This window comes from Poecile atricapillus, chromosome 3 (genome assembly GCF_030490865.1).
Source record: "Poecile atricapillus isolate bPoeAtr1 chromosome 3, bPoeAtr1.hap1, whole genome shotgun sequence".
Taxonomy (NCBI): Eukaryota; Metazoa; Chordata; class Aves; order Passeriformes; family Paridae; genus Poecile; species Poecile atricapillus.
The window spans coordinates 110,284,915-110,310,096 of NC_081251.1; the positions used below are offsets into that span (position 1 = coordinate 110,284,915).

The following is a 25,182-nucleotide window of genomic DNA, read 5'->3' on the forward strand; positions in this document are numbered from 1 at the left end:
TCAATTTTTAATGGGATACAAAAGTCAATTGGTTGATAATTTTAAATGAATGCCCTAAGACATGGCAGGTGCTGGTGCGATAAAAGATGTCCCCACAAACTCTGCTCTCCCATCTCACCTCACAATAATGCTTTCCAGGGTTTTAACTTGAAGCCTTGCTTTCATTGCAAGGATTGCAAAAAGCTAATGAAATGTGTTTGCACTACTATAAGATCGAAACTGGGGAATTTTAAATTTTGAGATGCACACGAGCAGTTGTATTTACATAGCGCAGGCATGGCTTAGAAGAAGCATCTTTCAGGCAAGGTTACACAAAGGAGACCACAGCAAATCTTTGTCCTCCTCTGAGCCTGCTGTATTAACAAAATTTCCTACATTACTAGTCCAAGCATCAGCAGCTTCAACAGGCAGTAAGAGAAAGCCTCCTTACCTTACACATCATCTTCAGCTACCAGTTTATGTGTATAAAGTAGAGTTAATTTGGCTTCCTTCCAAATTGTTTTTCCATGGATTCAGTGAGGAAATACACAAGTAACAGTTTTTAAAAAGGTAAACCCTTCTACCAAGGAATGCTAACAATGCAGAGGATTTAAGAAATGATGTTTTAGCCCTTATTCCAGAATTACATCCCAAATACAAGCCTGTGTAAACCCTACACACTTGCTGATTGTGTGTATAATATGCTCACCCCCTGTTTAAGCTACATTTAATGGACACAAGTTATTTGCATTGCACTCCTCCTCAAACTATTTTCATTTTTTATGCAGTTTGAGCAACAATGTGAGAATGTGGATAGGTACAGAATCTGTGGTATTTTGTTTACCTGGTTTCAGTAATCTTCTGAAGAAACATTAAGACACTTATTTCCAAAGCCTGATGGAATAAATTACTGCCCAGGAGGAACATGAGCTCATTAACAGAAAGCAAGCCATATACAGGGAAATGCTAACCCAGTGAGTAAATACAATTTTAGGGCATTAGCTGATAACACAGAACCTCCACCTAATGTCTTTAAAGTAATTATTTTACCTTAAGAACTCCTTAATGGCATGTAACCTACTCCATCCACTAAAAACCTTTTCATTTCTCCCTGATAGAGAAATGACATACAGCATGCTAAAATAAAAATTAAGTAAAAATGCCACAGTATTTCCAGGTCTTGGAATTTTTTCTGGTTGCTGAAATTCAGCACTTTGCAGCCCAATGAAGTAAGCAGTCAGGGGAATATTACTCAGGGAGCTAAACTGCTGACAGTTAGCCTTGTGCAATTTCCTTGGATAAAGGTAAAAAAAGGCAGCGATGGAACTGCATGTTGGACCTCACCAGCTCAACCATGGCTGTCTCAGACACACTCTCACCTCTCCCAGTTATGCACCTTGGTGCTTTTGACTACAGGAAAATTTTTAAGTACCTTTAAGGGTCAAAAAGGTTGAGCACCAGTAGGACCATCTCAAAGCTCTTCTTTCAAATCTTTCTTCTTTTTTCTTTTTGTCTTTGTTAATTAAATAAGGCTCATTGAGAGAGTTTGTTCAGTAAACAGGACTCTTATGCATGTTAAAACCTCTTCACTGCTAACTGCACTTGTTGATACATAGTGGAACAGTGCTGAACCCTCCTTAAAGAGTTTGCACTTAAATCCAGGGCAGGCACATCACAAAAAATTTTCCCTGCCAATCTCCACTATTCCCATGGACGTAACAAATACATGATGTTAAGGGTGGGGGAACAAGACAGTAAAATAATCCTAAGGAGTTGCTCTTACCACAGTTGCTTTCCTGTGTTCCATTTACAAATATAAGAAATCTGAATAAACAAGATCAATTAAAGTGAATTTTGGAGGAGAGGTACAATACCACAAAATCACATTTCTACTACTGAGAATTGAATTATACTGAAAAAAATAACAACTACTTGGTTTATCATAACTTATCTGTCTCAGGAAATGCTCACATCTTTCATTATCTGCTGGCCTAGGGACAGAGCTGCACTGACCAGAGCATTCCTTGGGTACAGACAGAGGCATTAAAAGGAGCCAAATACAGCTGAACAAAACTAATAAGGACTGGTTTTGTCAAAAACAAAACCAAACCAAACAACAACAACAACAAAAAGGAGGAAAAAAAAACCCACAAAAAAACCCCCTAAATTTCTGTGTTTTGTCCAAAATATTTTGTTCCCAAACTCTGAAATCTATTACTATCCTACACTATTCTTTAAAAAAAAAACAAAAACAACAACCAAACAAATAGCTTATCTTTCAAGCATGGAAGATTTGATGTGATGCCCCAGCTTTACCTGTAAAATAAGTTTTAAAGGTTTTGTTTATGTGACTTCATACCCAATGCTGTGATGAGCACATGTTTATTGAGGACCTCCCCAGTGTTTTTCAATACATGATCTGCACAGAAGTAAATGGCCATTCCTGCAGTACAGTTCCCACCCATTTCCCTTCCCATTTTCCCTGTGTTATCAACTGCTGCCTTTAACACTTACATCATTTTAGTCATTAAATACTAAAAGTGCAAAAAGTGGTTTGTCAAATTTTTTTATGGTCTTAAGAGATGGGAGAGGGAAAGCACAGAGACATTATACTAGGATGTTAATTAGAGGGAAAAGGGTGCTATTGTATGCTGCAGGGAGATTTTCCTTGTTTTACTGAAGGAAAAAAACAATAATAAAAACTTTCACAAATGCAGCTATTTTGACAAAAGGACCTGCTCATGCAAGAAACACATCTTGTTCCTAAAGCAACTACACCACTTTGGGAAGGGAGGGGAAGAGAGTGTCTCTCTTTGATATGGATTTGAAGGTGATATCCTGTGTCCCATGAAGGAGCACCCCGCTGCTACACTCAGAACCAAATGGATTGTCTTAACATCCATTTTAAACTCAATGCTGGTGTTCCTGCAAAACTAGAGAGCAAAGCAACCCAGTCTCAGGGACTCCAAATAAACCCTCAAACAAATCAAAAAACAACCAACCCTGCAAAATCCTCAAAAAGCACCTATCAAAGTGATTTCAATCCAGTGATCCGGTACACAGTCAAAGGATGTAAACTCTTCTAATCCCACTCTCTGAGCTCCTCCAGGCTCCAGCCCCCGTTGCCATGGCCTGGCTGACACCTCCTGCAAAGGACAGGAGCCCCACAGCCTGGGGGTGCCTCCTGCATGGCCTGACTGCTGCTGGCTCTGGGTTTACACACTGCAAAAACAGCTTGAGAGGCAAGGAGCAGGAATGGCACCCATAATAGTCTGGGAGGTTTTAATACAATGAGTTCAGCTCCAGGCAGGCTGGTGTCATCAGCATATTTCTGACAGGTGTTTTATTTTTCCTCCACAGAATATCGAGCACTACTGAAAGCACTCACTGCTACATTAGATACCACTGGTTTATTTAGATAAAATAAAATTTAAAATTACTTACTGTTCTCCTTTGTGCTAATAAAGACTAACTTTATCCTTCAGTATAATCCCACCAAATCAATTAAAATGCATTCAGTGGGTTGAAAGGATCCTAGTGAAGTATTAACAAAAGCCTGGTTTGGATTATGCAAAATTTTTGCAGCAATTGACTGATGCAAAGATTTCTGTGGCAATATTTTCAGGAAAAGAAAATAGATCTAGCTCTTCAAAATGTTTCTTCGCTCCGTTTTGCTCAGCAGCTCCAGGAAGTTATTAGGTCAAATCCCTACAACATTGACCTCTTTCTGAGGTTTGCAAGTCAATATGTGAGTGATGAGTGAAGTCTCCCATAGTCATTCATGGAAATCTTTACAGTGCTGCTATAAACTGGTGCTTAAGGATATTAAATAGGAAAATGTCTTAAAACAGAAGCAGCTCATGTCTGGGTATGCTTGGGTGCATCACTGTCAGCTGAGGAACCCATCTGGGACATGCCTGAGCCTTCCCAGGAATGAAGCAGAATTCCTGAGGATAGGGAAATAAACCATGCTAGGTGTCAATGGGAGCTGGGGACCTGCCAAGATACCTGTTTCCATGTCTCACAACCAGCTAAAATGCCACTATGGAGGGGAAAAAACATTTTTTCCCCTGCTGAGAAGGAGCTCTGGCAAGGTGCTGTTACCTGTGCTAGGTCTGGTCACGAGACAGTCAATACTGCTTCCTTTGCAAAAAGCAAACATTGGGATAAACTTTCATCTGTCAAACAAGCCAGGGATCATGTTTTCTAGCGCTTTCACATTTGTCAGAAGCTGCCTCTGACATCTCCCCCCAGGGCTTGATCATACAACGAAGGAAAAATAGAGAATTTTAAAGACACTGGCAAGCGTTTGGTCTTTCAAAATGTCATCACTAATCTCCACATCATGCAGCCTGCTCCGTAATCAAGATAGAGGAACTGTACAAGTGCAAATTAGTGTCACTTATGTCCTGAAAACAAGTAAGAAAGAGGATATGGAATCAGTATGCCCAAAAGCAACATCAAATTTATTCTCCCTGATCAGATGAGAGATTTACTGAAATTTACTTCACCTTACACAGAAAAAAACCCCAAACAAACAAGAAGATATCTCTATGACATTTACCATCTGGCTGAGCAGGTTAGTGCTGTATTAAAAGGTTGCTGTACAGGCTCAATAGCAGCGAGAACATGGAGGCAAGGAGTGGTCCTAAGCTTCCACAGCCATTTTCAAACACTTCCAAAATAGAAAACACATTTTCTGCAAGATTTGATTTGTTTTTTTCTTTTAGGTCCGTTAACAGAAAAATCAACAGTAGCAGCAGGGTTATTTTAGTACATTATGCATCGCAACGACCTGATATGAGTAAACAGAAGGAATTCATGGGGGGGGGTCACCTGTTCAGGTGCAGGACAGACATCTAAAAGCAGCTCTGTTAACAATCCCAAGATGGCACATGCCAGCCTGAAGTATCTCTCTTTCTAAGGAGGGCAGCAGCACTCTGAGCCCACGGATGAGCAACCTCAGCACAGGACTCAGAGAGCACATGAAAAACTGCCAATGTTTCCCTGAACCACTGAAGCACAACAGGGAAGAGGCCGATCCTTACGTGGGCACTAGGAAGTTGTCCAAGACCTTTAAACTCTTATTCTTCTGGGAGCTGACCCAGATTTGATTATTAATCTAACAGTAAAAAACCACTCGCTACTTAATACCTGCGGTATACGATTATATACTGATGATGCAGGCTCTTTGAACACTGCAAAGTGCTGGGGGTATTTGTTGTTAAATCCACAGTTTTGCAGGAGTAATCATTGTACCTGCCTAGAAAAAAAACCCAATATTTCCTGTATGGGGAAAGGCAACAGTGTTAATTGCAGGTATTTCATATTAGAAGAAAAGCAGCAGGAAAAGAAAAACAAACACCATTTCAGCCCACTCCCTCCAACCACAGTGATCAACTTACACATTCCAACTTTATTTTAAAAAACTGAAAATACTCTGTGTCCAGAACAGTCTTTTTAAAAAATGTGCTTTGTAAGGTCTTTTTTGTAACATTCTTCCTTTACTAATGATTTTTAAATGTTCTTCTAATCAGCTTGAAAAGGGACCAGTAATTTTTGGCTCAGCTGTAGCAGCAATAGAAGGAATCAGCACAACATGCCAGAGGAATGGAAAATGTACTAACCAGATATGAAGTCAGCAATACAATACTGAAATCCATGCAAGTCCACATCAGATTGTTTAACACTGCAGAATTCATGATATTTACTCTGCTATTCAAGAACACACTTTAAATGACAATTATCCTGATCTCACAAAACCACATACTGTATACATAGACATAGTGCAAATGAGAACATTAGTGCTCTAAATCTATTCTCCATTTTCTTTGAAAGCATAATAATGATAATAATAAATTATTTTTTCTTTTTAAATTACATTTCATTAATCTTTGTCCTTTAAAATAAAGATACAAGCATATGGCCAGATATTCTTCTGTATACAGCATCATCATTCTTATGATAAAATTAATAGGTCTTCCAAGCAATTTTTGCTAAGCAGCCAAAAGTAAAGAGTGAGCAAATTAAAATACTAATACTAATTTATTAAGCTACTTTCAAATGCCTTCAGCTTCCCTTTTCTTTGTTTGCAGCATTATAGGGCCACTTGATAAAGCAAAACTGCAGATGTTCAGCCCTTTGTTTACTAAGGTAACTGCGGCTGAAAACGAAATGGAAGTGACAGCACCAGAGCTACCTCGCCGTGCCAGCAGCAACGCTGTGCTGGAGCGGCTGCTGCTGGAGGAAATTAAACTGTAGAAACTCTGAAGGATGACATTACTGGGGAGCTCTGCAATTCAGACTGGCCAGGAGGCAGGAGTGGGAGCCTTGGAGAGCTGCCACCACCTCCCTTCTATGAACCACAGTGTCCCTCTCCCACTAGGCTGTTTTCTGGGCTGTACAATATGTTTTCTTAGACCTGCCACCCATATGGAGACTTGGACACATTATACCAAGTCAATCATACCGGCCACTCCTGGTATAAGCCAAGCCTGCCACATTTATACCTCTGTCAGCACTAATCCTGCTGCTTTTTGAGGAGATGACAGAACTCTGCTGTGCTGCAAGCAGAGGTTCACTGCAGCCAAGCAAACATACTGTGGGTTCACAAGATAACTAAAAACTCTCAACTTTTATTTGCAGGCTGTCCTGCAAAATTCTCTCATTACAGACACATCAATTTCAGCAAATTTATAATTTTTAACTTTCCTAAAGGAGGTGCTTAGGAAGGCAAGTGCTACAATACTTGGCTCTTAAGACTGCATTTTAAGTAACAACAGCTGAAAAAAAAGGTTTTGATTGATCAAAGCTTTTTTTTTTTTTAAATCAGAAGATCAACTGTTTCACACTGTTGAAAATAAGAGAACAAATCCAGGCAATATTTTCTATTTCCCACTCCTACTCTTAGAAACACGTGTGACATTTATAACCACAGTGTAAAAGCTCATTAATACTCTACACTGACCTATTAAAAAGGGTTATTGGCTTAACACAATAGGAGACATTCTCGTGGAAAACAGGCAAGGAAAGGAGAGAACAGCTCAACATAAGCCACCTCTCCACAAACAGGCTCTAAGGATGAGATCATTAAATGACAGTGTTAAAAGCGTCTAACATTTTTCACCTCCTCTCTGCTCATTTCAAAACTAGCTTGAAACCACAGAATGAAAGCCCATCGAACACCCCAGTACATTTTAAAAGGCAATTCTCTCTCAAAGGGCTGATAGCAGGCAGGGAGTGGGAGAAAGGTTTATTTTAGTTGAGTTAATCTGACAGACTGGCACCTACTCAGAGGTGTTGGAAGACGTCTGGCGCATCCACACACCCACCAAGAGCAGCACTAAATTCTTAAAGAAGAAGGGGCTGCCTATGCATTAAGTTCCCTTTTTAAGTACTTCTCCCTAGAAGCTTTGTTCTTTCTTTTCAAAGAAATCATTTAAAGCAAGCTTCCAAGAGGAAACGATTCCAACACTTGACCTTGGGGTTTGCCAAAACTAGCAAATGTTCAAGGCACCGTGCCCGTGGAAGCACCAAAAAAAGTCAGAAATCACCTGCCTGCCAGATGAAGTGGAGTCCATAGTCACATCTCATGCAGCCTTCTAAAGCCATCCCTTAACTTAAATAATTGTGGTTTGCTTGGGTTTTCTTTTTATACCATAAATTACAGAAAACACTCCTAGTTCCTCTCAGATTATGTTTTTCTAGGCTGAAGCCAAGCTCTTCCAGGCTACTGGTAAAATGCTGGCTGATCCTTCCACCATTATCCTAATTACCCTTCCTTGACCTGTGTCTGTTTAAACTCATCTTCTTAAGTACAGATAGGACACCTTCATTCTTTACTGCTCCCAAATGGTGATGTTGAGCTTACAGAACAAATTCATATCATCTGTCCTTAAGCACATGACATTCTCCTGAAACCAATTAATGGCAGAGGAAAGCACTTCTTCTCACTTAATAATCCAGTCCTCCCCCGCCTTGCCAGTGTCTCTCAGCTTTGGAGTTGGCAAATTTATTTAGCAAGCTTTTAATTCTTCTGTAAAGGCTGCTAATGAAAATATTAAATAGAGCACGATTTGATCTTTGAGGAGCTCCAGCAGTACCTTTGCACAAACTTGAAGCGATAAAAAGGTTATCAAGAATGACAGCATTGAAAGACTCCAGTCTTTAAAGGCATCTTAACCACCTCAAAAGCCCTTCTTGCAGGAGACAGGATTACCATGATGCAATCAAAATATGTCCGATTATCTCAAGAATTTTCAGCATTTGTGCCAGCCACCCACCCCAAAGGAAAACAAAAACTGAAATAACACTGTTTGACATGCACAGATGCAGCAAGCCCAGCGACCACTTTTACTCAAACTAACCCAGAAAGAAGGTCATTGTCATCATCTCCTGGCTCCCCCAAGGTGTCCCTCTCATCCACATGAAGATGCTTTCTTAGCATCGTGAAACAGCTTGCAAAGCACAGATCCCCTATGATACTGCAATTAGCTAATTTCCTATACTGTTATCTCTTATACAGCAAACAGCATTTTAATTAATTCTTTAAATATATATTCCTCCAATAGGTTGAACCTTAATTAAAATTAGAAGTGCCTGATAGCATCTTCTTATCTGGTTACAGATGCATGTTTTCTTAAATTTGCGGTGATGATATCGCAACCACATTAAAAGGAATACATATTGAATTTTATGTTCTTTCAGTTCAGCATAACACTAAGAAAATTAATTCAATCTGCATTTACACTCACAGAATCTGTCTCCTGCTTCAGTAATAAATATTTTTGCTTTGTTTCAAACACAAGTTTTATAAAATTGCTTTCAACTTTGCCATGGGCACGTCTCTGACCACCAGAGATCTGATGCTTAATCTCATATTTCATTAGTTATTGCTTAATTAGAACCCCATTTGAAAGAAGCTGAATAAAAATGGACCATTTAATTATTGAGACATGAAAGAGGCAGAAAGTCCTTTGTAATCCAAGCTGCTCCTCAGCAAGTTTTTATCGTGTTATCACAGACATCATACGTGACTTTACCGTCTATCTCTCTCCCAGCTCTGCATCTCCTGATGCAGCTCTTCAGTCAGCACATCTGCCACTACTCCTACATCCATCTTCACACAGCTCCCCTGGCATCGGGGAACACCACAATCCCATGGCTGGGAGACACGTTCCTGCAGCCCAGGAGCACCAGAACCAAACGCTTCCCAGGCCCCACCCTGTGCTTTATCACACTTTAAATCAAAAGTTTGGCAACAGCAACCAGGGGGAAAACTCCAGCAATATCATTCAGTTGTGACAAGTACACAACTAAACAGAAGCCTTTACAAACCTAGCAGGTTTATTACAGCTCTAAAGCAAGCAGGGCTTCTTTGGTACTAGCACTACCCTTAAATATTGATTAAGAACCTAAAAAAGTTTATCCTGAGTCCCTCTGAACTGCAACCTTTTCTCTTTATAGCCAACCAATTAACAAAACCAGCAAGTTTACATGGCAAGTACAGAATGACCAAGTTAGTATCTATTACATGCACAACTAAACACCAAATTGTATCAGTATTTCCCCTTGTTCAGGAAGCATTTACACACGAATGCCAAATTACATTCTGTTTTCAGGCTTGGGCATCCGAGTATAATTTCAGTTTCCCGATATAAACAAAATGTGCTGAAAACCTTCAATCTATTTGAGAACCATTCACAAACTTCAGTCTATGTGTGAAACCACTATCTGAAATGCTTATTTGTGATCGTAAATTGAAGTGTTACTGCTCTGTGTTATGCAAAGAGCCAAATTCTAGCATTATAACAGAAGCAGTGAGCTTGTTGTCACGTCAGTCCTGCAAGCAGACACCTTCTTAGAACATCATCTCCAAAACTGCTCGCGTGCTCCCTTTCCTGTACTAGTTTTGATACTAGTGAAGGATTTACCACCAACTTAAATGAGTCACCCAACAATGAGCACTCCTGAAAAGCCAACCATTACCTTTAACTAGGAATGCAAACAATAGCCTCATACTTATCAAAAATCCCTGTAAAAGCCTTTATGTTAACAAACACAAGATATCCAGTGGAACTGAGAAACAGGAAAGTAAGATAGCAGGTATCAGGACTGCTGTTAAATAAGCATCACACGAGGCATTCTACCAATGCAACAATTAGCTTTGCCTGGGTGTTCAACAACTAGTTTTAGTTAGATAAACTATATAGCTAAGTAGTTGTATGTGAAAAATAAGAGTACATGCAACTGTCTTAAACTGAGATGATATATATCCTGACAGTAATCCTTTATGGAAAAATTATGCATATGGTGCGTGTGGGTGGACTGAAACCACAACGGGATGAGCGCTACCTCGCTGCATCTCTGTAACGCAGGCCAGGGTGGAGGGCTCAAAGGAGACTGGGCACCTGTCAGATCCATCAGCACGTAAATCAGTGTACTGGTATCAGCAATCTGAGTCACGTGGATCCCATTAAACCCTGCAACGTTACCTCATCCCTGCAGCGCTCAAGAAAGCCTTGTCAGACAGACGCTGCCTCCCACCCGCTCCCACTCAGGTAACGCCTTGCAGGTGGCAGGTGACACAAGGACAGGCTGTGCCAGGGCACACTGTCCAGCACACCAAACCACGCCGACTGGCACACCCTGCCACAGCATGCCATGCCAACTGGCACATCACACCCCACTGACCAGCTGGGACACGGGATCCCCACCTCCTGCAGCCCTGGAAGCGCCCTACAGCCACTCAGGGATTTGCTCCAGAAGATGCAGCCCCAGAGACAGGACAGATGTGCCTTCCACGACAGCCAGTGTGATGACAGACATCCCACAGCACCAGGGAAAAGGGCACAGTCCTAATCACTCTGCTACTACAGCACAGAGCCTCCTGGACTGGCTGGAGTGCAAAGCAGGAATCAGTCCAGGAATAGTACTGGAAGCAAACAGGATTCTGAAAGCAGGAACACATCTGAGCCCCCAGTCCATGCTATTTCATTCCAGAGCAGTTAGCATCATATTCGCTCATATTCAATCCTTTTCTTTGCCTCATTTAAACTGACTTCATTCTTACAAAGAAAAGCTCAATTTTAATGTATTTCTGTAATCCTTCCCACAGCATTATGCTGCTTTCTTTGCAACTTGGGTTAGAGAGCAGCTTCCCATATCTGTGCATTTTTTTGTTCAGGACAGAGGTTTCAACCACAGCTGTCAAGTTGAATGGGAATAGGGAAGAGCTAAGCTCTAGTGTCTTGGGACAGGAAAACACTGACAGTGTTTGCCTGGTGCAGCTGAAAACAATATACTGATGAAGCATCAAGGGGTGTTTCTATCAGCAGACTGTAGCAGGGAGCAGAAATAAGGCTCAGGCAGAAGGGAAGGAATTGATTTGGAACTTGAAGAGCCACCTCTGCTTCCTCTCATTTTTCACAGCTATAAATTAGATATTCATCTCCATAACTGATTCAGGGGGCTGTTTTAAAAGCTGCTAACAGGGTCTGCACAGCTTGCAGGCTTATGCAGGTTATGCATGAACAAAGAGTCGCCACCATCATTAAACCCACGGTATCATTACAGGTACCATCAAGAAATTACATTGGGGAAAAAAGGGTATATTAATATATTTTTCTTTCTGAAATATCAACACATGCAGAGCTGGCCTGCAATCTAAATGAAACCAAGTGAGTGCTTTCTCTTAAAATGCATTGATACTGCTTGAGTGAGAAGTTTGCTGCTGACGGGTTGTATGTGCATCTAAGCTGAGCCAAGTGAGCTCAAAACAATCCAGCAATTTCTACCATTTACCATGCTGCAGTAAAGTAAGGCTTTTTGCTTCTTCCTAATTATATTCTCAGACTGCACAACAGACTTATCTGTTCTCACTACCCTATAAATGACAATGCTGTGGTAATATTTAGTAATGTATTTCCAAATGTTAAAAAAAAAAGCAAACAGTGAGAAGGAACAGCAAACACAGAACACAGCTACTGTCCATGCTTCCACAAACACTTGGGCCAAGTATACTTACACACCAGCATAAATCAAACAGGCACAATCCAATTTAAATACAAGTCCTGCTAGGCTTTTTCATTAATGCATGGTTTATGCTTTTGTCATCTTTTGACTAATTTTATTACATAATACTGAGGGATTTACTATATTACATTACAGCTCGGCTAGTCATAACAGAATTGAAAAAGTTAATTTTGTTTCTCTGTTTCAGAAGCTGGAGAGTATATTATGTCATGCTGGTTTTCAATCAGTACATTTTTCTGAAATTCCTCTTTTGTTCCCTCTTCCCATTTCACATTAAGAAATACACCTCCTATGTACTATTGCTGTAGAATGCTTCCATCCTTGTACATGCTGCCTCTGAAAGAAATCAGATCTTTAAACGTTCTAGTTTCTTCTCTATTTTGCTCCATCCTATTTTTTCAGGGTCTCTGGTCAAGCAGTAATAGCTCAGCAGTTCAGCACTGACCTCATGGAAGAAAAGATGAAGGGCCACACCGCCTTCGTATTTCCCTTACTTGAAACAGCACAAGTAATTCCACTTAATTTGGGTAGATACATTTACAACCCATTTTTGAAGATGGCAACATAATTCTGGTGGGCTGTTACTAGCTTTTTGTCTTTTTGTTACTGTCTTCCTTAAACAGCTGCTACTGAACACCATCAGAGGCAGGATGATGCTCTGCCCAGAGATGGCTGCACTTAGGAATGAATCACCACAGACAGAGCAGCAGCACATGGAATAAACCCACTGCTGAACACTGGGTGTGCACTTATATCCATTTCCCTGTTTAAATGGGTTTCTTCTGGGTTATATTCTTAAGTATTTTCTTCAAATTTCTTAGTTCCTCAGCACCAATACAAAAGAGGACCCAGCCAGAGTACAGAAAACTGTTCACAGCAACGGCTCCTGTGCCTACATCACCAAACTAGTTATTCCAATCTAGTGTCCCAGCTGTTAGTGAAAAAAGAGGTTTTGGCCGAGAAGACTGTGTAAAGTACAGAAGAACAGAAAAAATCAAATGATAGGAAAACCACCATTATTACAGTGTGCTGCACATACAGCATGACACAGGTCAAAAACACATTAATAAACATGGCAGTCATGTTACTGATAAAACCACCTTCCAGAACACATAGCAGATAATATACCTATTATTAGGGATTTTCTAGCCTTTTTATTTGCAACTCATTTTAAAAGGACTGCTCAGGGAGTGCTGCTGGTTCCAGACTAATTACTTCCAGATTGTGTCATACTTTCCCACACACAAAAACAAGTGGCATGCTGAATTTGGTCATGTCAAGGCGTTTCCATCAGCTGCTTCATAATCACTTCAGGAAACTCATCTGGATGCAATTATGACTTTACTGTAAAGTTTTTGTTGTTCTGCCTTTTTTATTTTTTAAACACCAGACCACAAAAATCATGTTCCTCATTCAATTGCCATTGAAGTAAATAGAATGGTTTCCATAGACTTTGATGACTTCTGGAGGAGGTTTCATAAAAAGATGAAAAATAAATCTCTTCATCTACCAAGGAGAGAGGTTAATCTCTTATTCTTAAAGCCTGCACATCAAAGAACTCCAGTGTTGCACAGGATTGCTGCACATGGAGTCCAATAGATAGCTATATCATAGTCATAGTTTGAAATGAAGAATACTCACATAAAACACACCTCCAAAAATAAGGACTTGGATTCAAAAATACTAAGCTCTGCTCTGTGAAGTGGTACAGAATCAATTCAAAGAGATTAATCTTTAAGTTAGAAAAAAAATACCAAGCCACTAATTTCATTCATAGGTTTTCATTTCTCTACAACATAGAGCAAACCTCACCTGAGTCAGGTGTAGTTTCATACCTTCAATTTGTCACAGAGCATAGTAAGATATACTTCCACATATTTTTCTCTCCAAATGACATAGCTGAAGGCAAAAACCATTTAAACACCACTAGGAGTGGGGTAATACTTTAAACCCTTTCCCAAGATGAGAGTTACTGCCACCACACAGAAGGTTTTCAGCACAGTCTTCCTCAGGAGATACTACTCCCAAGAAGCACTTGGAAAAAAAAGACTTGTTTGCCTGAAACCTCTGTTCCAAACTCAGCCTCAGGTGGTGCCAAATGTGGTAGAGGTGTCTTCACAGCAGCCAGCCCCAGTAAGCTCATGAACAGAGACCACAGCATGTGCAACAACCACAGCTGAATATTAAATAATTTCCTCTTTACTCAAGTATCTAAAAGCAACAAAGTGAGAAAGTGGTGGGTCGCTAAATAAGGGTCTCAATAATCTACAGAATTCACAGCTTTGCTTTTGCCCTGAAACATCTGAAGCTGCTTCTGTTTTTCTTTATAAGCCACTATTACAGGAAAGCAGCTGCTACTTTCTATTAACCATAGGAAATGTGCTGGAATAAAGAGGATGGGGATGAGACCTTGTTCTGCCTACTAAGAAGTTTCTTGGCCACTATTTTTCCTACTTGTCACATACTCATTTTCTGAAGTAAACACACATTTCACCTATAATACAATGAATCGCTAGTGATGAAATGACACTGAATTCTACCTTTTGTTAGAACTGTGCTGACAGTGTTGATTTTAATTTCACATTAAAAATAAAGACTAAGTTCAAACAAATATTCTTAGTAAAGAAGTTTTTCTTTGAAGTTCAAAAAAACGAACAAGTCAGAGAAGGTCCTTAGGAGCCTTTTATTAAAACTAAAATTCTGTCCACTTCCTTCATTAGCAATGGACCAATTCCCAGCATATTTTTATGCTGAAATACAAACTGATGGCATTCTCTGGTGTGCAAGCAATGATTCCATTGTTTCATCCCAAATATGACAATTAATGTTTAGCATATACAGAATAATCCTATTCATAATTGCTCACTATTATGTGGCTTGTTCAAATCAAGCCACAGTTAGCAGTGACTGAAAGTTATCAGATTATGGAAAATTAGATGATGGGTTTCATTCCTTGGTAATAATGATCTTTCTTTTCACTCTGAAAACTTGGAGACTGGTACCTGAAACTTCTCCTCTCTACCTGCTCTTCCAACTCTGTAAAAAATTAAAAGCACTTTTGCATGCAGTAAACTCCAGCTAGAGCCTAAAAACAGACATGTAACAGCAGAAGAAAGACCAGTTGGACTTGCACAGACTGCACTATGGGCTGGGAGGAGGGCAGGGAAGGAAGAGCTTTATTTATAAATTCATATAAACTGCTCTAAGATTAACCCAGAGGAAAAATCCACCCTTTACCACCAGCAATTATTCAACAATCTTCAGTAGCTATTTATTGAGTATGTTTTAATTTGTGGAACCCAAGACAATTGTTTACCATGTCATAATCTGGAAATAATAGTAGAGATTACAATGTATTGAGATGGATTTTTTCTGATGGTTGGCAAGATTAAGTATGTATTTACAGCATTAAGTAATTTTTTACATGTATTTCCAAAGACTGCTTCATTTGCTGGGTGGGGTTTTTCCCAGTGGACAAAAGAGTCACTCAAGTACAACAATGTGATGTGCAAACACCACAGGCAAATTTGGCAAAAACCACATGTTTTAGAACGTGTCAAGTCAATAAAATGTCATTAAACCAGCAGATTTTAAGATATGGAAATGGAAAAATGCAAAATTGTTCAATAACCAAGAAAAACATCAGTGTAAGGAAAACCTTTTAATACATGCAGCCGCAACAGGTTTTATTTGCTAGCTTCTCTGCTGGCAGCATTGTAATAACATTGATGATGTTCAATATTATATCTTTTTTTTCCCACCTGTGTCTTATGTCTGAAAGAAAACACAAGAAACTGCAGAGGAGGAAAACACATTCCACTGAAACCAAGAAAAGCTTATGTCTGAATTAATGAAAACAGTATTTCACTCCAAGTTGAAGTGATTTGCCCCAAGTGGCGCAAGTTAGAAGCAGAGTTGCTGGTTGTAATCCACTCCCTCGCCTCCTGTTCTCCTAAGTCACTCCAGCAGATCGCTTACCTGCCTGTCTCTGTGTGGAACGAGACACGTGTTACAGTGCACATCAGCTCTGCTCCACTGGCAGTCATCTGTCCCCCTCTGGATTTAGTCCAATACTCCATGTAACTAGGAAATTACCTCACATTTCATATTGCAGGTGCAGAGCAGGAAATCAATACACACTGCAAAACATGCAGAAAATCCTTCAACCTATGTTTCTCAAACTGAGAGCCCTTTCACAGATTTCTGAAGAATACAAGTGTTCAGTTTTCTCCCAAGCACTGCCATCCCCACCCAGATCATTGCTACAGCTCCAGCAGAGTAAGAATCAGCCCCCCCAAATGCTACATAGGAAATGCACTGACAACACCATGCAAATACTGTGCTTTTCCCACTCAAATGTGCCCCCAACAGTTTTCACTGCATTTGTCCACAGAGCACACACATTTTGCTATGACTCAGTTATTTTACTTTTTAGTGCTTATCCAGAACAGACCAAGTTGTGTTAGTCTTTCTCTCCAGATAAGCAGCTCCAGTAACCATAAGGAATTACTGATGGCAGAAAGCAAGCAGAACTTTCCCCAGTTTCCTTAACTGGCTAGATTGAAAATCTGTCCAATTAATCCTCTTAAAAAAAAAAAAAAAAAAAAAAAAAAGAAAAAAAAACCTACTAATGCACTTAAAGTTATAGCTCCAGCACTGAGAGCCTCTTGGTCAAATTCTGCCAAAGATCCTCTAAGGAACAGTATTGGAGAGCTGGGTTTTACCACTTACTTTTGGTCACTGTGAAGAGGCCATTTACTTATAGGTGTTGGGGGTTTTTGGTGTTTCTTTTTTTAAGAGCACTTGTGAATATTAACACCTATATACCTTCAAGATAAATAAAAACCTGTTGGGAAAACTCACACCAAAGGATTAAACTTACTGTTAAAGAATGCAACTCACTGCTAAGCATCCATTTATTGTCTAAGTTAACTGAACACCAGCAGAGATTGTGCAAAAACACAATAACCATCATCTCAAACAATTCATTCCCTGCATGGGATGTGGCAGGGTGTCCAAACATCCTCACTGACTCGTCTTACATAGAGAAGATTTTGTTTTCTGTCAGCAAGCAGAAACTACATAACAATTATCCTCCATTCCCTATAGCAAATTCTCTGATCCCAGGGGCTGCCTGACACTTGATTCCAAAAGTGTTTAGTCTTGGCCTTTTAAAAAAAAGACAAAGAGGTAAATTAATAGGAAAATCTTAAACAGAGAATGCAAGAAGTCCTGCACATTCATGTATAACATCTACTGAACTGAGAAAAACCAACTAGAAGAGACAGTTGAGGAAATAATAAAAGCTGGCAAGCTGCTCCTCGACTTCAGCTGCCCCTTGGTGACTTGAGAGTGTTTTCATCTTTTCTCAAGACAGCACCAGTTACACATGAATGCTTTTGAGTGCCAGCCTCATTAAAGTCTACATTGGTACCAGCTCCTATAGCCAATGCAAAATTAATATTCAAACTTCAACTGAGCAGACTGTCACAGTTGCTCCACCAGAGTTTGCATACAAGGAAAACAAGTGTTACAGAACAGGAAAATCACATTAACTCTGTTCTCAAATTGCTGCTCTGAGCATTGCATACTAATGTATTAATATTTGTTTTTAAAATAAGCATCTGCTATTGGAAGAGAACAGAAAAGCAGATGTTACCCAAAGCACCACGACAATTTAGGAAAAGGAAGGCTGCGGGTCACTGGCATCCACCTGTCCACTGTGCAGGAACAAGGACCTTAAAGCTGAATCTAGGTAAGGCAAGACCAAAGGAGGGATCAGACAGAAACAAACCTTGGAAACCACTTCAGAGTCAAACTTATGTGCAAGTATTTAAAACACAGATTAAAGACAACTCTAGATTTCATAGAGCCAACTGATTCTGAGTGTACAGGAAGAAAAGAGAGATTTTCCTTCTTACCACCAATAAAAAGATTCTTGACCACCTGAAGTCAGGAAGCCCCTGATACCAGATATGAGACAGTTGGGAATTAATTTATATTTTATAATATATATATTATATATTATTATATAATAATATATATAATATAATATAAATAATATAATATAATATAAAATAATATAATATAATATAATATAAAATAATATAATATAATTCCCATTCTCCCTCCTCCCTCGCCTCCTTGGGCTTGCTTTTCCTCTATCCCAGTAGGGAAAGCAGCAAACGTGTGCACAGAGGCGACATGACTGTAAGATGGTAAAAATCTGCTAAGCTAACTGATGGCAAATCTGACCTTCCTAAAACGCTTGACAAGAATTTAAGAAGATAAATATTATTATTTCAAGGAGCAGGATTCTCATGGATATCAAATTAAACTTCAGGAACAGCAAACCATGACAGGGTGCACCCTGCAAATGGCCAGCAGGAGAATATGTGCCTCTGTGAGATCAATGACAGAGTTATTCAGAGGGAATAGGTACATACAAAATACAAACCAACTTCTTTATTTTTTAATAACATGCTGAATGTTCTCAAGTTCTCCAAGTAAAAAGCAGTTAAAGATCATTGTAATTCATTCCTCCTAACATTTCTCTTAACTGCATTATTACTTTTTGTGCCAAGACACATCTCAGTACCGCTTCCATACCTGACACCACCTCCATCATGAGCCAGTATGAGGAGATAAAAGCAATCTTATTTCCACTCGAGATTATTCTGTTCCACATTGTATTTATTTCAGGAACCTCATTTTTTAAACATCTAAAATTACATAAGCAATACAATAGCTTGCACAGAGCATTGCTAAATTCTTCTACACCACCTGTCTTAACTTTAGGACAGGACTGTAAGTCAGCTGTGGTCCAAGTGAAAATGACTTGATGAAGTTCTACTACAATACAAAGGCTTAGAAGTCATTTATGACTAAATGTAACAAGAGATTGCTAATTTGATTGATTCACATATACTAGGGTGCATTATTCAAAAATTCAAACCAGTAATATTTCACCTGAAAATTGATTAAAAATTGCATTCCAGAATTCTAAGCTAAACACTAAAATTTGCTCAATCTCCTCCTTATAAGAAATACAACTCAGTTGCTGTTTCAATTTTATTTAAAAGATATAATTCATCTTTAGCAAGCCCAAAAGCAATTTATCACTTAAAGCAGCATACTGAGAATTTACTTGTCACCCCTAATAAAAATTGTTCCAACGTAATGAACTCTATTATTGATAAAGCTTTTTTTAATGACAAGCCACGAGGTCAGTAACCCACTACCAGAGATTCCACTGCAGAGATGGAGAACAGCAATGGAAATTATGACTCTGTGGCTGCAGTCCAAAGAATATACAGTAGCACAAGTAAGTTTCACCTTATACTGGATCAATTCTGTTTTTCTTAGGGACAATTTTGTATAAAATTCCAGCAACAGTAAAGCCAGACACATAATTATGCTCTCCAAGGGAAGGAATGCTCTGTAACAGAGACAGATGGCTTTGGTTCGTATGCTGCACTCCCCCTTTTTCAAAAGTTCTGCTGCAATCTTATTGTAAGGGCTTTGTAACTCGCTTGTTTGCATCTGTCGTCATATTTCGTGAGCTGTGTGCCTTCTGAATAGAAAAAAAAATGTTTTGTTTTTGAGATGGGAGCAGATTTTGCTCATTTATCATAATAATTCCCTCAATTGGGATACATCCATTTTCTCACTAAGAAAAATTCAAAGTGTAACATTATTCTATTCCTCTGCTGTCAACAAAAGCAAAATGGAGCATTTTCAAAAAATTGAATAATGCTTCTGGATCAATAAAGATCACGACCACACAGGTTAACTACCTCAAAAATGTGTTAGGTGGCCTTTTGTCTCTGAATATGTGTGTCCACAGCTAATTGGAATAAATTGGTCTTATCCAAATAAAACAACCTTTTACTACTGTATAAGAGCGGCAAGACCCAAGGTGAACATTAGATTGGTATTTCTGCAATGGTCCTGTCATGTATCTCACCTTTATTTGCTTTAAAACAATCCCAGTTTATTTTGCACATACACTCTAATTATGCCATTTGCCTCCATGCCCAAAGCGAGCTTTAATTTGCATTAAGAACTGAAGGATTGTCTTCTCCTTTTACCCAAATTTATGTGCTACTTTTCATGATGCTAGTACACAGAGTATTTTAAAGTATGAAATATTCTGTTGGAGCAAGTCCAGAGGAGGTCACAAATATGATCAGAGGGCTGGAGCACCTATCCTCAGGACAGGCTGAGACGGCTGGGATTGCTCAGTCTGGAGAAGAGGAATCAGGGAGACTTCAGAGCACCTTCCACTGTCTTAAAGGGGCTACAAGAGAGCTGTAGTGGGACCTTTGCCAAGGGCATGGAGTGTGATAGGACAAGAGGAAATGGCCTAAACTGCCAGAGGGAAGGGTTACATTAGACACAGGAAGAATTTTTTCCCTATGATGGTGGTGAGGCACTGGCTGCCCAGAGAAGTCGTGGATGTCCCATCCCTGCAAGCATTCAAGGTCAGCTGATGGGGCTCTGAGCAACCTGCTCTAGTGGGAGGTGTCCCTGCTCATGGCAAATGACCTTTAAGGTCCTTTCCAACCCAAACCATTCTATGGTTCTGTGACTCTAAAACACTATCACATCCCAGAGTTTCCACCTCCCATCATGCCTCAAAAAAAGCCCCTTTAATAGTTCCAGCTTCGACAGAAAGATGAACATTTTGTGGCCAGGAGAAAACTCAGAAAACCCACTGGGTGTAACACCAGGCAAGGACCAGCATGGTGGAACAGGAGTGGCTCACACAAGTTGCAGCAGAGCCTCACCTCTCCAACCAAGTAAAGCAAACAGAAGAGTGACAATGGTGCAGTTTATAAGTGGAAATGATACTCAGATATGTTAAAAAAAAAATTTACATTAGAAATGTAAAAGAATGATATGCAACGGAAATATATCCTTAAGAAGTGTTCAAGTAAAAACTTAATTTATTGCAAAGAAAGAAGAAAATTTTGATTTTATGGCAAGTCCCACAACTAGGTGTTAAGGTTACCCGGAGTACATGGCAATATTCATGTTTTGTCAGTATTTCAGCTAGCAGGGAAAAAAATCAAGTGAAGGTTGAAGCTAAATCACATCTGTGTCTTTCTCTCTTCACATATCTATCCATCTATATAAAAATTTGGTGCATCATATAAAGTTGCCAGTAATGCTGAAATCCCACTTTGACAATTTTATTTCTAATCTCTTTCCACGTTACTATCTCAAATTGAACAGAGGACATGTCAACTACCAGGCTTAATTTCTGTTCTCATTAGCTTCTACATTATGCAGATGTCAGGTCAGGAAGAACCGTATCAGATAACCAAAAATTAGTAATAATTAACCAATAGCAGTGCAGTTTGCCTGAAGAGACCTATTCTTTCCAAGTGGTAAATTATTTTTTAATTATCCCATTGAGATGGAGACTTCTAATTGCAAATACTCTAAGCAAGGGAAAAATATACACTGGGGAAATCCCAGATTATTAGCAACTGTGCAACTTTCTACATAGATTTTGCAAGTAATAATAGACTTTTTCCAGTTAAAAAAAATTATTCCTAGAAGACTTCTTCATCGATGCAGATAGACGTGAAATTGAAATACACAAAGATAATGGAATTGTTAATTCATTTTTTGACGTCCAAACACAATTTTTTTAAGTCAAGAACAGATTGAAGTCAGACCTATTTTGAATGTGCAGATACAAGAAAACGAAATGGGTTTTGAGCAGCAAACATATTCTATTAGCTTAAAATTAGATGACGTCAATATATACCTATTTATTTGGCACTTGAGAGGCACTTCATTTGTTCCAATACAATTTTACCGAGCCAGAATTACTTCTGAGCCCTCTACCCCATCTTTCCATTACAGGGAGAGACAGAGAGATGTTATTTAATACCTGGGAACGTCAGGATTTTTGCACTATCCATAACTACCAGGTTGAACAGCTTCTCAGACAACAAAAGAAAGGAACTAAAGAAGCCCTAAAATCACCACTGGATCTCCACCAGGACCAGAGTAACCAGGATTTTGAAAACCACACGTTTGTGGCCACTGTTGAGCACGACAGCTTTAAATATCCAAATTGTTCTGCATTCAGTGATCAGCAGAGCACAGTTCAGCCTTTGCTGTCCCCAGCACTGCCCAGCCCAAAGGGACAACATAGAGAGGAAGAAGAGCTCTGACTCTTGTTTTCTCAGCTTCAACCACAGAACTGCTGCTCAGCATACTCCTCCGTGTCCTAACAGTCCTTCAGCTTCACCTTGATCTTCCCCACTTTTGTCTCCTAAATAAACCCAGCTGCTTTCTCAGGGATCAGGCCATAACTGTCCCTCAAACTGAGCAAAATCAGAAGTATATATCAATGTTCTGAGCATCCTTTTAAGATGATACATACAATTAGATAATCTTTAATATTTTCTTGCCCCCCTGGGAATAACATTCTCATGTTGCCCAAGAGAACAGTAACATTACACCCTTAGCACATCGATTTCTGAGGCCTAAATACCCTGCATCAAGCATTTAATAAAAACGTTGGCTATAAAATCCTAATGGCTAATTTGTCACTTCCAGATTTCATAACAAGCATTATCATCGTCTCCCAGGATCGCAACAAGCAAGGTTTGTACTAATGTGGTTCAGGCACAAACATTTCTATTAATATAGCTCAGGCACACAGTTTCTACCTAATCAGCCATATGTCACTCACTGGAGACTTCTCTCGAAGTTTGAAGGGTAGAGGAGAGTATTATGCATTAAAGGTAGAAAAACACAAAATCCTCTTTCGTGGCTGCATTTTGGTTTTTTTAAACCAATGTCTTTGCTGCTGAGAGCTGGCAGCACTAGCTAGGTGCAGAAGGTGCACAGATTTCTGCTCTGTGGGTGCAAAACATAGTTTATAGGCCAAGTGAAATCCATAGTCAGCAACCAGTGAACTGCTGGCCTTGCAAACAGCCGTACTGCAGGAAAGGAAGGAAAAGTCAAGTGTGCCTCCTGAGAGAGAGCCTTTGGGTGAGGCAGCTTGTACAATAAATGTGTACAGATTAACAGCCTTAATTTTGGTTTCCAGAGAGCTTGGGAGGACAAAAGTTTGTGAAAGAAGGCCAGGAAGACATAGAAAACTTCTGAGCCTACATTCTTACCACCCTCATTCATGTTATTTTAATTTTTCCACACAAACACAGGCTGAAATAGCTGTCAGTAAATCCCTTGTCTCAAAGAATTTGGGGTTCATCTCAAAATCTGTAGACAACAGTATCAAAGTTCAAATACTGTTGAGGTTGCCAGTAAGTAGGGCAAGTATAGCTGCTACACCCAATTGGCAACTCTTGCAGCCAAAAGCTGTAACAAAAACAACGCAAGAAAGACAAAGTTTTCAGTGAGGGGAAATAATCAGCAATTACCCTCTGCAGGTTTTCTTAAAAGCTATTAGAATATGCAGATTTTTACTTACCCTGATTCTCTCAATGCTACACCCTACCCTTGCTTTTGAAACAAGCAGAAGAGAAACAAGGTCACTGCAAAGAAGACACCACAGAGCAAAACACCTCCCACACCAACAGTCCCATTTTGGTCCAATACTGTGAGTCTGACATTTAAATCCAGATCACCTCACCCCCTGTCCCTGGACTGCTTCTTTTCCTCATTAGGTTACTAGAGAAGGGGAAAAGAAAAAAGTATCTATCAAGAGGCATGACCCACATCTCTGATCTGACCTAAAACCACAAGCTGAAAGATCTGTAATTAATTGGCTATTCAGTGTATTCAGTGTATTGTCTAACACAGGAGTAGAAGACAACAAGTTAATTGCCAAGGTCCTTTCAATTCCAATTTGTCCAGTTCCTCTGGTTCAAAAACATCCCTGAAGTCAGAGACTATTTTTTTTAATTATCATTACAGTTATTTCAGTTCAAATGTTGCCCCCAGAAAGCCTATAAAATAAAAAGAAAATTTGATTTTATCTGCATCTGATTTTTCCTCTTTTATATAAGCTTTAATACAACTCATAATTAGGCACTGCTACCTAAGGGAAAATTAATGAAATAAGCACAGGCCTCCAGATGAAGATTTTAAAGCGTGTGTCAGTGACACAAAGTTTTTTTGCCATGTTAGCATATTTAATTGAGAGAAGAATGGCAGAAACTGGCTAGAAACGCAGATGACCTCTTCTTCTGTGTCAATGCACCAGTATCTTGTAATCAGACAATGATACACTTAATATGTCATTGTGCTTTTTTTTTCCCCTTTGCCAAATTCAAATCAGAGAGGAAAACTTGCCTATAGACTGGGGATTTGTCGCTGTCATTTATTTTAAAGGAAAGCTAAGATGGCACCTGTTGCCCTTTCAAAATGTACAATTTTAATTGAAAACAAACTCTTCTGTCCAGGTGCACAGAAGTTTAAAACGTGCAGGTAAAGTGCCAAAGTCAATGAGACCATTTCAGAATAGGAAAGGCTGTATTTGTATTTATTAAGAATATGATATATTTGCCATATAAATAACAGAGTTATTCCCTCCAAAATAAAAAAAATATATAAATATATATTTAATCAGAAAAAGACATTTCTTTTCCCTAGCATTTTAAGATTCAAATATACACTAAAACCCTTTTGAGAGAGTTTAAAATTATGTTAATTTAATGAGCTCTTTAGTCAGCACTACAGTTATCCTTTGAATTCACCAATTCTATGATGAAGCACTTTTCAGACTGCTTTGGACAAAAAGACACATTACAGTATTGTTGCTCCAGTAAATGCAACAAAATAGATTATTTTTCCTGAACACAGTCACTAGTGATCTGCAATTGCAAAGCTGCCTTTCAGGCTGCCACTTCACCAAAAAAGAAAATGGCTAAACACACAATTATTTTAATAAGAATAAAATACTCCTATGCAAATACATGCAGCAGCCTGAAAGGGATCAAGTCTCAGACAAGTTTTGCAATTTCCTATTAGATTTATGTCACTTTTATTGCTGCTGTGACACCAGATGCCTTTTCCATTTGGAACTATAATTAGAAAGAGTTATTTACAAAAATAATTATAATTTCATCAATTAGTTTTCATATTTTCTAGTGCACCCTAAGTTGTTTCCTCAGTATACTACTGAAATAGAAAGCTGAGTCAAGGAAGACAAGAAAGTTTCCATTCTCATTTCTTGCTGTC

General features: G+C 39.1%; 1 protein-coding gene across 3 annotated transcripts in view; it reads right to left on the minus strand.

Moving 5' to 3' along the window:
- Positions 1–25,182, minus strand: part of MACROD2 (mono-ADP ribosylhydrolase 2) — an 858,369-nt gene that overhangs the window by 766,568 nt on the left and 66,619 nt on the right. The gene's annotated exons all lie outside the window — the stretch shown is intronic.